Here is a 15,366-nt window from a genome sequence, read left to right on the forward strand (position 1 = left end):
AATAAGCAGATGGTGGTTGCTGGGTTGCATCGTTCTTCCAATTCTTCTCTTAGTGTAACCTATTGTGTTCTGGCTATATCATCAGGGAAGAGTTTATGCAGCAGGTATTGTGTTGGCTGTCTCCATCCCTGTGTCACAGAACTGTCATCCAGCCTTAGCAGTGCAAGAACAAATGGGGTTTTTATCTCTTCTGTTAGTATTGTAGGAGTTGCCCACTTCCGGGCTGGAAATTCCTACTGTTTTATCAGGATATGTGGTCACAGGACCTGTTGGTTGTCGTTTGATGCAAATAAAATGGTATTAGTTATTTCTCATTTTATTGTTCACTATACATCTCACAGCTGTGGCCTCAGTGGCAGCCATTTGCTGCATTGACCATAGTGGAATCTGCTATCATCAGTGGCAGACTCGGGGTTGCCCATAGGCCACTGTGTCAGCCCATAGCATAGACAAGTAATTTTTGGTCTGGTGGGTTTCTCATACACTGATCTATAGGCACTTCGCATGCAGCTGATCTGATTGATTGACACATCAGCCTGAGAGTGCTCTGTCCCTCTCCAGCCATTGCCTGCATTGCCCCATCAGATGGACCGCAGTGTCAGGTGCCACGATGCCTGATGTCACGATGTATGCTGATCCTGGCCTGCTGGTGTGGTCTGTACAATGCTGAAGTATCAGAACCACTTATACCCTGAAGTGGAGCAGTGTTTGTGGACCCATGGACTACGCATCAGCAGCAGCTTCAGTCCTGGATTCTGGTGTCAGCTATTTGTGGTCACGGAACAGCTGTCATTATGGCAGGCCGCAAGAGTGTGACTGGAACAGTGTGACAATACTGGAACAATCTTACACAAGATGTTACAATACAATAATAAGAGAATCAAGTGCAAACAACATGGATGCCATCAATCGTACTGACCAATCGTCCATTGGCTAGCTGGTTGGGATATTTGTTGATGTCATTTGTAATGACCAAATCAGTCCAACTTATTATGAGTTGTCAGTGGCCTCTGGTTCTGCTGCATTTGCTTAATGGGTTTGTTTCAGTACTGTAACTGCACCATCAGGTCCCTGATATGTGTTGTTACATCCTATCTTGTGCATCTTACTTAATGTTATAAGAGCAATGAAGGCAGTTTGGTGCTGCCTTGTCTTACATTTTTCCATTCATCTCATTCTCTCTCACACACGAGAGTGTCACTATCATTCCCTTTGTGACCAACAAACTGTCTTGAAATGTTTTATACCTTGCAGTTGGCTTGTGTTGACACCTTCCTGTGCTGAAGCAACGCTGGTTTGTGGGGACTCAGAAAATGTTTACTCTCCTGTTCCCATACTATCTTAGTGCTCAACAGTATTTTGTAAGGCTCTCCCAATATGAATTTTTAAGGCTTCAGTGAGTCTAAATGCTCGGAAGTCAATGCTCCCTTATATTTCCAATAAATTATTGTCTAGTAGTACAGATGTAGTTTTTCCCAGTCTGCTTTGATTAGTAGTGCTCTTGTTCTTCTCTAGTTAAATCTCAGTTATTGCATTGCAGTCACTAGTTATTAAATGTCCATGAACTGTCCAGTCAGTTATGTATCTAATTGATCTGTTATTAACTGACATCATGTCACTGTTACTTTGTGCCCCTCTGGAGCCCATGTATGCCAGTGGTTGGTTTTCCTTGTTGACTACGTGAAGTCCACATTCTTGAATATTATCGTTTATTATTCATCCCATGAATTTCTCAGGGTAGATTATGAATTAATGTCTACTGTTATTTTAACTCTCTTATGGTGTGCATAAATTGCTGTTTTCTTGATGAATGCTGCATACAGTTCCACCGTGTGAGAATGATGTGTATAAATGGATGCTAGCACCCAAGTTTCTTTGCCTCTTGTTGCTTTGACTGTTGCTTGGTGTTCATTGCATAACTGACTGATTTTCACCAGTGCCCACTCAGAATTCAGGGCAGCTATTGCCATCTTTGCCACTGGGCTTCCTGTTGCCCCCCAATCATGTCCACCCGCTTCGTTCCCCAACCACACCCTACTCCTGTGCCCTTCTATCTTGTGCCCCTCTCAGAATCCAACAAGAAAGTGTTCAAGCTTAGTGTCCAGAATGCTGAAGGCATTGATGAAAGTAAAATCAGGATTCCATGGAATGTAGTGTGACCACTAGATTCCCATAAAGCAGCATAAATAGTTCTGAACTGTAGCACTACATCTTTAATGGCTGCCATTAAATGATGTCCCAGCAAGTCTACACAGCAACTGTTCTTTCACCAATAATGCAGCTATGTTGTATTAAACTGCTGACAGCTACGATGATAGGACTCTGCCTTACGCAACCCAGAACAGCAGTTCCCAACATTCCTGAGACCATTACACCTGAGTGTAACTACATATCAGTTATTACGTCATCCCTCTCTCCACCATCATCAACACTAATACCTAGCTGAACTTTAGAATGAAAAAGAATTTTCTTCAAAGATTTTCATTTTAAAATGTTGAAGCTAAATGATAGTTGTTTTATTAAACCATGAACTAACAAGTCTGTGAGACAATGTGTACTGCTTATTTTAAAAAATTCTTCTCTAAATAAGGATGTAGCAACTGTCAGTGCATCACAGATGCTACCTACTGTTCCTCCTCAGGAAAGAAAGCTAAGTATACACATTGGGGCAGACACGTGTTACACAACTTCCTCTGCTCTAGTCCTCTCCCTAGAGCCACTTCCTTCACCTAGGCCTTCAGTTTCTGCAGTAGTGGATTGCTGGCCTCCTTTCTTCCAAATCTGAAGTCTTATGGCTATCATTGTTTTCTACTACTACTACTACTACTACTACTACTACTAATAATAATAATAATAATAATAATAATAACAACAATAATAATAATAATAATACATGGGGCATTCAATAAGTAAAGCTACACTTTTTTTTATTTTGGAGACATTTGGTTGAAACACTGCATCATTTGTTCTGTAAAATCATGAAATATTCCCTCTTTGGTCCCCATAGTTTCATGAATTTCCGATAGCTGGCGGCACTATATGTAGCCTTGAAAATGGCGTCTGTAACAGAGCTGTGTTCCAAGCAGAAAGCAGTCACTGAATTTCTTTTGGCAGAAAACCAGAGCATTGCAGATATTCATAGGCACTTGCAGAATGTCTATGGAGACCTGGTAGTGAACAAAAAAACAGTGGGTCATTGGCCAAGGTGTCTGTCATCATTGCAACAAGGTCATACAAACCTGCCCACTCTCCCACAAGCTGGCCAGCCACACACAGCTGTGATTCCTGCAATGTTGAAATGTGCAGACACACTCATTTGTTGGAACCAATGTGTTGTAACTGCGACCAGGACGGTCGCGGGGTATCACTGACGGAAGGCACGGTGGGACCCGCGGAGAGGCCCGCGAAAAACAACAACACAACGGGAGAGGACAGACACGACCAACGTAGGACAGAGCGAATATGACAAGAAGACCGAACAACACAGTCACAAGGAAACAAACTCGTACACGAACCAGGAAGAAAGCAGGCTAGCGCAAGTAAGGTGTAAACCGATGTAAGCGAGATTAGATTGACTGGATGAGCTAGTGGCCGGCATTTAAGTATGCTCTTGGGGGTGCCGCTATTGGCCACTGGGACCACGTGTTCCACTGTGACGTCCCCACACTAAAAGCGGGCCAGGAGGCGCGCGCCGCCACAGCTTACAGTGCAGCGAGCTCTATGGGTCTTCAACATTCGTGATGTCTGGCGTGCATTCAAAAATTCCGCGTCACGCAGTACCAGACAATGGATCAAAGTCAGACACCCCTCTGCTCAACTAGATGTCTCTGTAGTAGTGCTGACACGCTTGTGCACCAGTTGGGATACTCAAAGGTGTCTGCCCACTGGGTTCCTAGCTACCTAACAGAAGACCATAAAGAGCAATGAAGGACTATTTGTGCAGAACTGCTTGCACATCGTGAGGCTCTTTGTAACAATCTTTTTTCAAAATATGGGTTCACCATTTCAAAAAGGAAACAAAACAGCAATCCACCGAGTGATGCCAGACCATCTCTCCTCTGAAGAAAAAGTTCAAAGCCACATCCCGAGCTGTTAAGTTCATGGCAATGGCCTTCTGGGATTCTGAAGGTCTTATTGTCTTTGGTGTCCTCCCTCATGGTGCAACAATCAACTCACAAGTCTACTGTGCTACCCTCAAGGAAACTGAAGAAATGACTTGATTGTGTTCCACCACCACAAAAATGCAAATGAAGTTCTGCTTCTCCATGACAATGCAAGGCCTCACACATGATTGCACACCCAAGAGCAGCTCACAAAGCTTCATTGGACTGTTCTTTCTCATTCGGCCTACAGCCCAGATATCACATCTTCCAAATTCCATCTATGTGGCTCAATGAAGGATGCACTCTGTGAGAAGCAGTATATGGATGATAGGGAGTCCATTGACATTGGCTCTAGAATGAGATTTTCACTCTGCAGCAGAGTGTGCGCTGATATGAAACTTCCTGGCAGATTAAAACTGTGTGCCCGACAGAGACTCGAACTCGGGACCTTTGCCTTTCGCGGGCAAGTGCTCTACCATCTGAGCTACCAAAGCACGACTCATGCCCGGTACTCACAGCTTCAATTCTGCCAGTATCTCGCCTCCTACCTTCCAAACTTTACAGAAGCTCTCCTGCGAACCTTGCAGAACTAGCACTCCCTAAAGAAAGGATATAGTGGAGACATGGCTTAGCCACAGCCTGGGGGCTGTTTCCAGAATGAGATTTTCACTCTGCAGCTCAGATGGTAGAGCACTTGCCCGCAAAAGGCAAAGGTCCCGAGTTCGAGTCTCGGTCGGGCACACAGTTTTAATCTGCCAGGAAGTTTCATATCAGCGCACACTCCACTGCAGAGTGAAAATCTCATTCTGGAAACATCCCCCAGGCTGTGGCTAAGCCATGTCTTCGCTATATCCTTTCTTTTGGGAGTGCTAGTTCTGCAAGTTTCGCAGGAGAGCTTCTGTAAAGTTTGGAGGGTAGGAGGCGAGATACTGGCAGAAGTGAAGCTGTGAGTACCGGGCGTGAGTCGTGCTTTGGTAGCTTAGATGGTAGAGCATTTGCCCGCGAAAGGCAAAGGTCCCGAGTTCGAGTCTCGGTCGGGCACACAGTTTTAATCTGCCAGGAAGTGACATTGGCTCTGATGTCGGTGGTACCACACAAGCATCAGGGCCTTCCCAATAACGTGGTGTAAGTCTGTATCATTGAACAGTGGTTACTTTCAAAAATAGGATTTTGTAGCTTTCAGAAAAAAAGTGTTGCATTACTCATCGAATGCCCCTCAGAATAATAATAATTTTACTTATTAGTTCCTTAGCAGTGTAGTAGCCATTACATAGGCCTGTTGAATTGGTCTGTCAGTTAGTTAATTTATTGTTTCAAAGTGAATAACGAAGCAATTTCTGGTTTATTGCAGGAATTACCTATAAATCTCAGAAGGCATTTTCATCAGATACTTAAGCATATACTATGTATATGTTACAATTTTACTGCAATAGATGCATAGTACAAACTACAAAACATGTTTGTTGGGGGGGGGGGGGGGGGGGTGGACTATGTGAGAAGGATGTTGTTCATACCTTTGTTTCATAAGCTGTAACTTCCACCACATTGTGTCATCATTAATGTTAGTATTTGAAAAGAAAATCTAAGTATTGGTACTTATGTCATTTAAATCACACTCTTACAAAATACTGATAATGATAATTATCTTTGTAAAATAATTTAACTTTGTGACAGAAATATAGTTGAACCCTTTTGTATTTATCCCGCAGAAAATTTTATTTTATCTCTCAGGGGATAGTTATATCCAGGTCAGGGACCACTGGCCTAGGAACTATGAGCCAATTACTCTCGTATTTCTGGCTGGAATCTCCCAATCTGGCAGCTGAAGTCTTGACAATGATGGGACCTGGTGATGACATGCTGGGACACATTGTCAGATGCTGACGAGATCTGTGGAAGCCCTCCGCATCCAATCTCTCACTTCCTACCTCCACAGTCAACCTTCCACCTACATCGCTCCAACATGTCTGTCATTAGCAACAACCATAGTGTCACTTCCTATATGACTTCCCCTACTGATGGACATTCTTGTTGGCTGGTTTTCAGCCTCCTTGTTACTTTTACCATTTTTAACACTTGCTTGGTTCAGAAAATTACATACATTCAGTAATTATAGTCTCTGGTTAGTATCAACAAACAACCCACTCTTTCTCGGTTTCAAATTTAACATGATAAAAACTCATTATTTACTATAGAAAGTGCTTAACTTCCCTCACTACCTCTCCACTGATGATAGGCATATTGCTTGTTGCCAGGGCTGCTCAAACCCTCCCTGCTTCGCTTCATTTTGCACGAGCTACTGAGGTATCCATCTTCATCCCCTTGATGTCATATTGTACAACATTATTAAACTTTTTCAAAAAAATTCCTTCTAGCCACGTATCATATCCATTACATACATCCTACATTCCTTCTCATTATTTTGAAAGAATATAATAATGGCGTGTGATGAGGGCCTTCCGTCGGGTAGACCGCTCGCCTGGCGCAAGTCTTTCGATTTGACGCCACTTCGGCGACTTGCGCGTCAATGGGGATGAAACGATGATGATTAGGACAACACAACACCCAGTCCCTGAGCGGAGAAAATCTCTGATCCAGCCGGGAATCAAACCCGGGCCCTTAGGATTGACAGTCTGTCGCGCTGACCACTCAGCTACTGGGGGCAGATTTTGAAAGAATGACAAGAAGGGATGTATTTAGGCTCAGTAACTACTTTCATTCCACAACATTTTATGTAAAGGCAATACACCTATCCAAAATTGTTAATTTCCTGATTATTCAAAACATTTACACAATTACTTTACACTTTTTATACTCAAATGATTAAAAAATGACAGACATAAATAGAACCCAAAAAACAGATAACTGAGCGTTGGCTAGACCCATAAAAATGATCAGGCATCAGCTGGACATATAAAAGTGAAAATAAAACTAAGCATTAATTAATCATAGAAGAAGACCACTGAGTATTAATTGGACTGAGCATTTACTGAATTAATTGGATTGATCATAACATAATTAATATACAATACTATGGACTCATCATTATGAATTTAACAACTCTCATCATAATGTCTTGTGGCGGGAAATTAGTGCTCTCATGGACTACATTGTTCACTAACTCTACCATTTCTGTCATATAATTTCCCCATGCACTATGTTGACAAGAACAGAAAGTCTGACAGAAATGCCCATCTCCCATATACACTGTATCCACGAGATACAAGTGGGATAGTGTGGATACACACACATACATAGCCTCTATCTTATTTCGTTCCATTCCCAGTTTCCAGTCTCGATACAAATTGTTGTCCTTTATCAGAGAGAACTCTGTTTGGCTTTCCATACTTTGGGAAATACTCCTTCTCCAACTTACTTCATACCATTGCATTTTTTGCTCTCCTTTGTGGGAACGTCGATAAATTTGGAAAACACTTCAAATATCACAAAAATGCAGTACCTCTCCCCCTGGATGTTAATGTAGAGCAGGCTCGTCCAAACTGTGGCCCTGGGGCACTAGCGCCCACGATCGCCCGCGGCCAGTGCCCCGGGTGAATTCATATGTTGCTGCAGTGGCCGAGCCGTGCCGCTTAGCTGGCCATGCAGACCGCCCGAACGCCAGCCGATAGATATATTTGTTCGCCCATTTTCCCTTCGGGCAGAGGACGTCTCACAAGTGCTGATTGACCTACAGTGTCATATCCACCTGAAGGACCACTTTCTTATGTGTAAAACTTTGGATGACTTTTACAGCTGTCTTCCACGAGAGAAATATCCTCTTTTGCATAAGCACGTGGGCAAAGTTCTCTCAATGTTTGGTTCCACGTATATTTGTGAGCGCTTTTTCTCTCTTTTAAAGCTTGCTAAAACTAAGAACCGTTCATTCCTTGGTGATAAAAATTTGACCAATTCTTTGAGGTTAGCAGTCTCACAGAATATTGTACCAAGCCTAGACAAAATCGTTTCCCCGAAAAAGAAAAATGTGTAAAATGTTAATTGTCGTCTTTAACAATGTTGACTGTAAGAATTAAAGAGCTTTATAACCTTAATTCTATTTTAATAATTTTTCAAACTTGGTCAGTTAAAATTATTACGTACAAAACAGCAAAATGAGGATCCGATTTCTAAAATCCGAAAAGGGATACAAAAAATTGTAGCATGAAGTATAACAAAAAATACTTACATGTAACTACTAACAGTAAGAATGAGACTCTATATCCCTTACATAAAATTAATTCTAAAATAGAATATTTTGTTTACATTAGATCTGATTGCTGGATAGTCCAGTGCAGAGCAGTGCTGTGCGGTCTCACTCACTCTCTCTCTCTCTCTCTCTCTCTCTCTCTCTCTCTCTCTCTCTCTCTCTCTCTCTCTCTCGCGCTCCTATGGCGACACTAGCGACACACGGTCGCGGACGGGGCGCTGAACTACACTGCCATGCGCCCACGAGGTGCAATTCTTGGATGAGCCTGTGATAGAGGGTGGTCAGTTGCCCTTCCTGTCAATACCCCTCCCTCCCCCCCACCCCCACCCCCTCTCGAGATGTAATTTATGTAATGCCACCATCAAAGTGGTAAGTTACCCACAATAAGGACCACATTAGCCACCACAGGCTGGAAGCTGCCTGCTTGGTGATGTGTTGGACAGTATAAACAAACTGGCAAACGGGTTGTGTATTGAAGGCAGCCAACTGCAGCACAAAACAGCACAGCATAGCTGCCACAATGGGCAAGGCAATGTCACAACACTGGAGCTGGTTTCTGTTATGAATGATATGACTATGCAGGAGTTTTACAGAAACAAATGTGCTAGAGAAAGATATAAATAGTGCTGTATTTTGAGGCAGGGGAGATTTATTGTTGACTTGTCATCCAGACATCCTCTTCATATTGCAACCGAGGTCTGCAGCACTGCCACAGTGTTGTGAGCCACAGGGCGATGGAGTGTCAGCAGCAGCAGCCACAGGTTCAAATCTGGGCTCCACCTGCTGCCATCAGTGCTGTGTTCCTGACGGGGCTGAGCGCCCCAGCGACGCCAGCCTGTCGCCACTGCCTGTTGCTGCCACCACTAACTTACACGGGGGACTCAGCACCACAGCACCGGCCACTCTCTGACGCCTACCCAGGGACAGCAGGTCGAATCCCACGCAGAGCAGTCTCCGGACTTCACTGCACTGAATGTGCACGGGCCAAAGGAGGCTGTCCAAAAGGATCATCACCGTCCTGGTGTGCCACTGATATCACAGCCATGGCCTAGGAGGCTGCTGCCTATCCATGGGCCTTCCGTCAGCACAGGTGAGCTCTGACACAGTGATCCAGGGGAAGCTACTGCCCACAGATCACTGCCAGCTAGGATAAAAGAGGAGAGATGTGTTTACCTCACTGAGCCACAAAGAAATATGTACCAACATCAATAAAGACATTTGAAATCCCCTGCTATACCCACAGGACAGGACAGATAGTTTAATTTGTGGCAAGAGGCCAAAATGAGTGGCTGTCAGTTGCACTCAAACATACTACTTTATTCATTTCACAAACATTACAGGAGTAAAGAAAACATTTATAACGGAGCAAGCCAAACATTAATTTTAGAACTTAATTTCCAGCTAAATGCGCCATTTAATTTCATGCCTCAAGGGCAAGACATATTATGTCTGCTTGTTTCTGCCTGTGTGGATGGATATGTGCGTGTGTGCGAGTGTATACCTGTCCTTTTTTCCCCCTAAGGTAAGTCTTTCCGCTCCCGGGATTGGAATGACTCCTTACCCTCTCCCTTAAAACCCACTTCCTTTTGTCTTCCCCTCTCCTTCCCTCTTTCCTGATGAGGCAACAGTTTGTTGCGAAAGCTTGAATTTTGTGTGTATGTTTGTGTTTGTTTGTTCGTTTGTGTTTGTGTGTCTATCGACCTGCCAGCGCTTTTGTTCGGTAAGTCACCTCATCTTTGTTTTTATATATAATTTTTCCCACGTGGAATGTTTCCTTCTATTATATTGAAAACATATGTTGTTGCTCATGGGAATGTCCCAACAGCCCACAACAAAATTCAAATGACACAATGTGAACAGTTGGGGTTGGCTGGTAGATTAAGTAAAGACTCAACTTTCATGTCTGGGATCGGTGAGCAACAGACCTCGTAGCAGAGAAACCAACAGATTTACCAGGCCTAAAATACACACAATGGTGTAAGGCCCCAGAAAACAGGGAGTAAATTTACTAAGATTCCCGTCATGCACCTGCCTCCCCGGGAAATTGCAGATATAGACTTGGTCCCCTGGCTTCCCCTTAAAGGTTTCTCAATTACAATTATAAGGCTCAGCTTGTTTATTATGGCCTCTGAGTATATTACGTCTGGCCTGGTTCCAGATTTCCTTGATAACTTGAGGACTAATATCCGCTGGAATAAGATCTTGAATTCTCCACAAGTTTGAAAGAGGGGAATTAATGGGATAGGAAAGGATCAAGGAGGCGGGAGTAGCTTGCAAAGCTTCATGACTGGCGGTATTAAAGGCAAAACTAAGCCAAGGAAGACTGGAGTCCCACTTACTTGGCGTTTTCTGATGATAAATAATCAATGCAGAATTAAGATTTCGGTTAACTCTCTCCGCAAAGGACCCATGCAGATAATACGGGGTGGTCATGATATGCTTGACACCATTCTGAAAACAGAAGGCCTTGAAAGGAGCCGAAAGAAAAGCAGGAGCATTATCGCTAACAAGCTGCTTAGGTGGGCCAAAAACACTGAAGACATTAGTCAAATGAGAAATAGTGGTGGCAGTGGTAACGTTATGGCTTGAGAGGAGCCAAGTAAATCTGGAGAACGCATCGATAATTACTAGCATATATCGATGACGCTTCTTAGTACCAGGTGAAGGTCCTAAGTAATCAATGTGGAACTTGTGCATAGGACAGGACTCTCATTCAGAACTCAACAAACCCTGTTGAGCATCCTCGGGTTTTGCTACATGACACAAGCGACATTGGGATATCATATCTCTTGACACTTATTAGTACCTTGACGCTTCTTAGTACCAGGTGCAGGTCCTAAATAATCAATGTGGAACTTGTGCATAGGACAGGACTCTCGTTCAGAACTCAACAAACCCTGTTGAGCATCCTTGGGTTTTGCTACATGGCACAAGCGACATTGAGATATCATATCTCTCACATCCCAGTCTATGGAGGGCCAAGATAAATGCTCCTTGATTTTTTGGAGAGTCTTATAAGTACCTAAGTGGCTACCCACCAACAAATCATGAAAATAACAAAAAACCGGGTGCACCAAAGCTACAGGCAAACATCTTGCACTGCATAGCATCGCTCACCCTCTTACAGAGAATAACACTCTTAACAACATACTCATCCAACAGCTCTCCTGCCAACACATGTTGTTTAATCAGGGCCCAAACAGGGTCCTGATCCTGATGCTGAGCAACATCCTCAAACAAGAGGGGAATTTTACCCAACACGACACAATTAAGACTGTCTCTCTCTACCTGCTGGTTTCCCTTACTAGGTGTAGTGTAGGATATTTTCAGAGCCTTTCACATGATTAACTTCAAACTGAAATGCCGAAATACGTACCGCCCACCTGGCAATATGGCCAGTTTTACATGGCCTAGCCAACACCCAGCTCAAAGCCTGATTGTCGGTTTCTAACTGGGAAACCCGATGTTCGAAGTAGAAGTGGTACTTCTCTAATGCAAATAAAATGGCTAAAGCCTCGCACTCGTAGACAGAGTACTTAAGCTCGGCATCTGTTAACCGACAAGAGGCATAGGCTAAAGGCCCTCAATCTCCTGGAGGAGAACAGCTGAAATACCAGCATTAGAAGTGTCAATTTGAACAACAAACCTTTTATTAAAATCGGGTACTCCAAGAACTGGAGGACTGGCTATTGCTGCCTTAATGTGCTCAAAGGCAGCCTCCTGGGCATTTCCCCATTCTAAAGGCACGTCCTTCTGGCAAAACTGATTTAAGGGTGCCACCAACTGAGCAAAATTGGGAAGAAAACATCTAAAGTAGTTCGCCATGCCTATGAATTTAGCAATTCCCCGCTTATCAGTAGGCGGAGGCAAAGCCCGTAAGGCTTTAGTTTGCTCTTGGTCAATGCGAATACTCTGATCCGACACTATATGACCTAAGAAAGATACCTGCTGCTTGGCTAGCGTCATATAACTAGGCTTAATGGTCAGCCCGGCTCCCTGTAATCTTAAAAAAACTTGCTGGATATGCTCCAAATGGTCCTGAAACATAGATAACTAAGTCGTACAAATAATTATACACTCAGAATAATTTCAGGTCACCAAGAATATTATCCAGCAAACGAGAGAGCACAGTTGCACCAGTTGCTAGCCCAAAAGGAATTCTGTTAAAGTCAAACAAGATCCAATCAGTACAAAATGTGATAACATGTTTACATTCTTCAGCCAAGGGAATCTGAGAATAGGACTGATTCAAATCAAGGACCATAAACCAATTAGCTCTGGCAAACCAAGTAAAAGAATTATGCAGATCAGATAGGGGTACCGATGCAAGGACAACCTTAGCGTTTAAATGGCGGTAGTCAACCACAGGTCTGAAATCACGCCCCTGATCTTTAGGTACAAGAAATATTGTGGAAGCATAAGCATATGGGGCATCTGAGATATTTTAGCCTTGAGTATCTTCATCTTAGGGGGTGAGAGGCGATGTGGGTACTGCCTAACCGGAATATTGTCAGACAGACGGATATGGTAATCAAGAACGTTAGTAACACCCAAGTTACCACTCAGGAGCTGGGGAAAACTGTGCAACAAATCGCGTAACTGAGAAGCCTGATCGGGCAATAGATGGGCCAGATCAAACTCATTAGCTACGGCCTCAACAGCCAATGCGCCGACAGTTCGATGCACAATAGGTTTAGCGCATTCAACTTAAAGGAAAATGTGCGCAAGGAATAATTCAAGAACAAGCTGGTTTTATTGATGAAATCACACCCCAAAATTAGATCAATCGGCAGTTCCTTAACCAATTGTTGTTGTTGTTGTCTTCAGTCCTGAGACTGGTTTGATGCAGCTCTCCATGCTACTCTATCCTGTGCAAGCTTCTTCATCTCCCAGTACCTACTGCAACCTACATCCTTCTGAATCTGCTTAGTGTATTCATCTCTTGGTCTCCCCCTATGATTTTTACCCTCCACGCTGCCCTCCAATACTAAATTGGTGATCCCTTGATGCCTCAGAACATGTCCTGCCAACCGATCCCTTCTTCTGGTCAAGTTGTGCCACAAACTTCTCTTCTCCCCAATCCTATTCAACCCAACTGACAAACAGTCAACAGACCAAGCAACAGGATAACTTCTGCTCCACCCGACCAGCACACAACAAAGAGTTCAATGGAACAACAGGTATCGGCGCCCACAACGAATTACACATTTGGCTGTCAAACTACATGCCATGCTGGACAGCCACAAGACGATGAGGAAAATACGCTGCCTGAATTTATGTCAATGGCCAGGGCAGGTAATCGGAACATTAACAGCCACAAGGAAGAAGATTCCGCTGCTGCACCTCAATTCCAAAATAATCAAGTTAAGTTAAACTCCACAGGAGGGTGGCTAGAATATCACCCACTTGAAAACACACATTGTTGCTCATGGGAATGTACCAACAGCCCTCAACAAAATTCAAATGACACATTGTGAACAGTTTGGGTTGTCTGGTAGATTAAGTAAAGACTCAACTTTCATGTCCAGGATCGGTGCGCAACAGACCTCGTAGCAGTGTGCCTAATGATTTGTTACTTGTGTGCAAAAGTGTTGTCAAACTGGCCCTCTTCTTAGTAAGTTTATAATATCACGTTCAGTGTCTTGGCCTTTCCGCTATCATCTTCCATTTCGTGGCCAGTGTGGATACTGGTCAAGTGAATACATGGTTTCAGTTTCCTTACTGCCTTTACATGGGACCTAAACAAGCTAGAAGCACCTTAGATCATGATGCCATGGAACGAAATGATGAAGGCATTGTCTTGTCTTCAGATGAATTTGTGGAACATTGTTGACAAGGCTACACTTCTGCCAAATCCTTGTTGTGCAACAGATGAAATTTTGAAAGACTAACGTAACTTAAGAACTTGGCTAGGAATAGGATTAGGATCAGATTTTCTTTGAACCATAGCACCAGTCCCATTCTGCAAATTAAAGAAAGTGCAGCAAGTGTTAAACTGCAAACACAGCAAGTGAAGAGGCAGAGCTGACCCTTCTTGTGCTGTTTGATTTCCTTACTGTTGTATGATCATGGTTCCACATACTAGGGCTACACAGTTGATTGTAACTTGTGATCCATATCACAACTTTTGACTCATTATAGTACAGGAATTAATGTTTTATTGATCAGCCAAAACATTATGACCACTGACCACCACAAGACTGAATCTGCCAGGTGGCATTGTGGGCAGATAATGCAGTATGGAAAGTATATAAGTGGAGCAAAGAAGAATGGGAAATAATTTTAACAATGATATAGCAACAGACTTGAAAATTCACTGACATAAATGAGTTTACGAAAGGGGAGATTGTTGTGGCCCAGTGCCTGGGTACTAGCATCTTGGAAATGGCGAAGCTGGTTGGCTATTAGGAGGTTCTATCGTGAGCATCTGTGGAAAGTGGTTGAAGGATAGCAATACCACGACTAGATGATGAGGTATTAGACATATCAGTCTCATCACGTAAGTAGAGACTGGAGGCTTTTCCACTCCGTAACTCAGAACAGGTGGTGGTCTATGGCAGTTCTGAACACAGAGGACAGTGCTGGTACAGGCACAAGTTCAAATGGTTCAGATGGCTCTGAGCACTATGGGACTTAACGTCTGAGGTCATCAGTCCCCTAGAACTTAGAACTACTTAAACCTAACTAACCTAAGGACATCACACACATCCATGCCCGAGACATGATTGGAACTGGTGACAGTAGCAGTCGTGCGGTTCCAGACTGAAGCGCCTAGAACCGCTCAGCTACTGCAGCCAGCCAGGCACAAGTGTTTTAGAGAACACTGTTATTGAACATAGGGATCTGCAGAAATAATGATGTTCTCATTTTGAGTGAACAACATCTTTAGTTTCAATTGCAGTGGCCATGTGATAATCGATAATGGGCTGTGAATGAATGGAAATGTGAAATCTGACAAGATGGATTACATTTCCTGTTACACCGTGTAGATGGTTGTAACCAGATATGCCATAATCTGTGTGAATGGCTGCTCAGAATGTGCACTGCACCACAGACCCA

This window comes from Schistocerca serialis, chromosome 9 (genome assembly GCF_023864345.2).
Source record: "Schistocerca serialis cubense isolate TAMUIC-IGC-003099 chromosome 9, iqSchSeri2.2, whole genome shotgun sequence".
Taxonomy (NCBI): Eukaryota; Metazoa; Arthropoda; class Insecta; order Orthoptera; family Acrididae; genus Schistocerca; species Schistocerca serialis.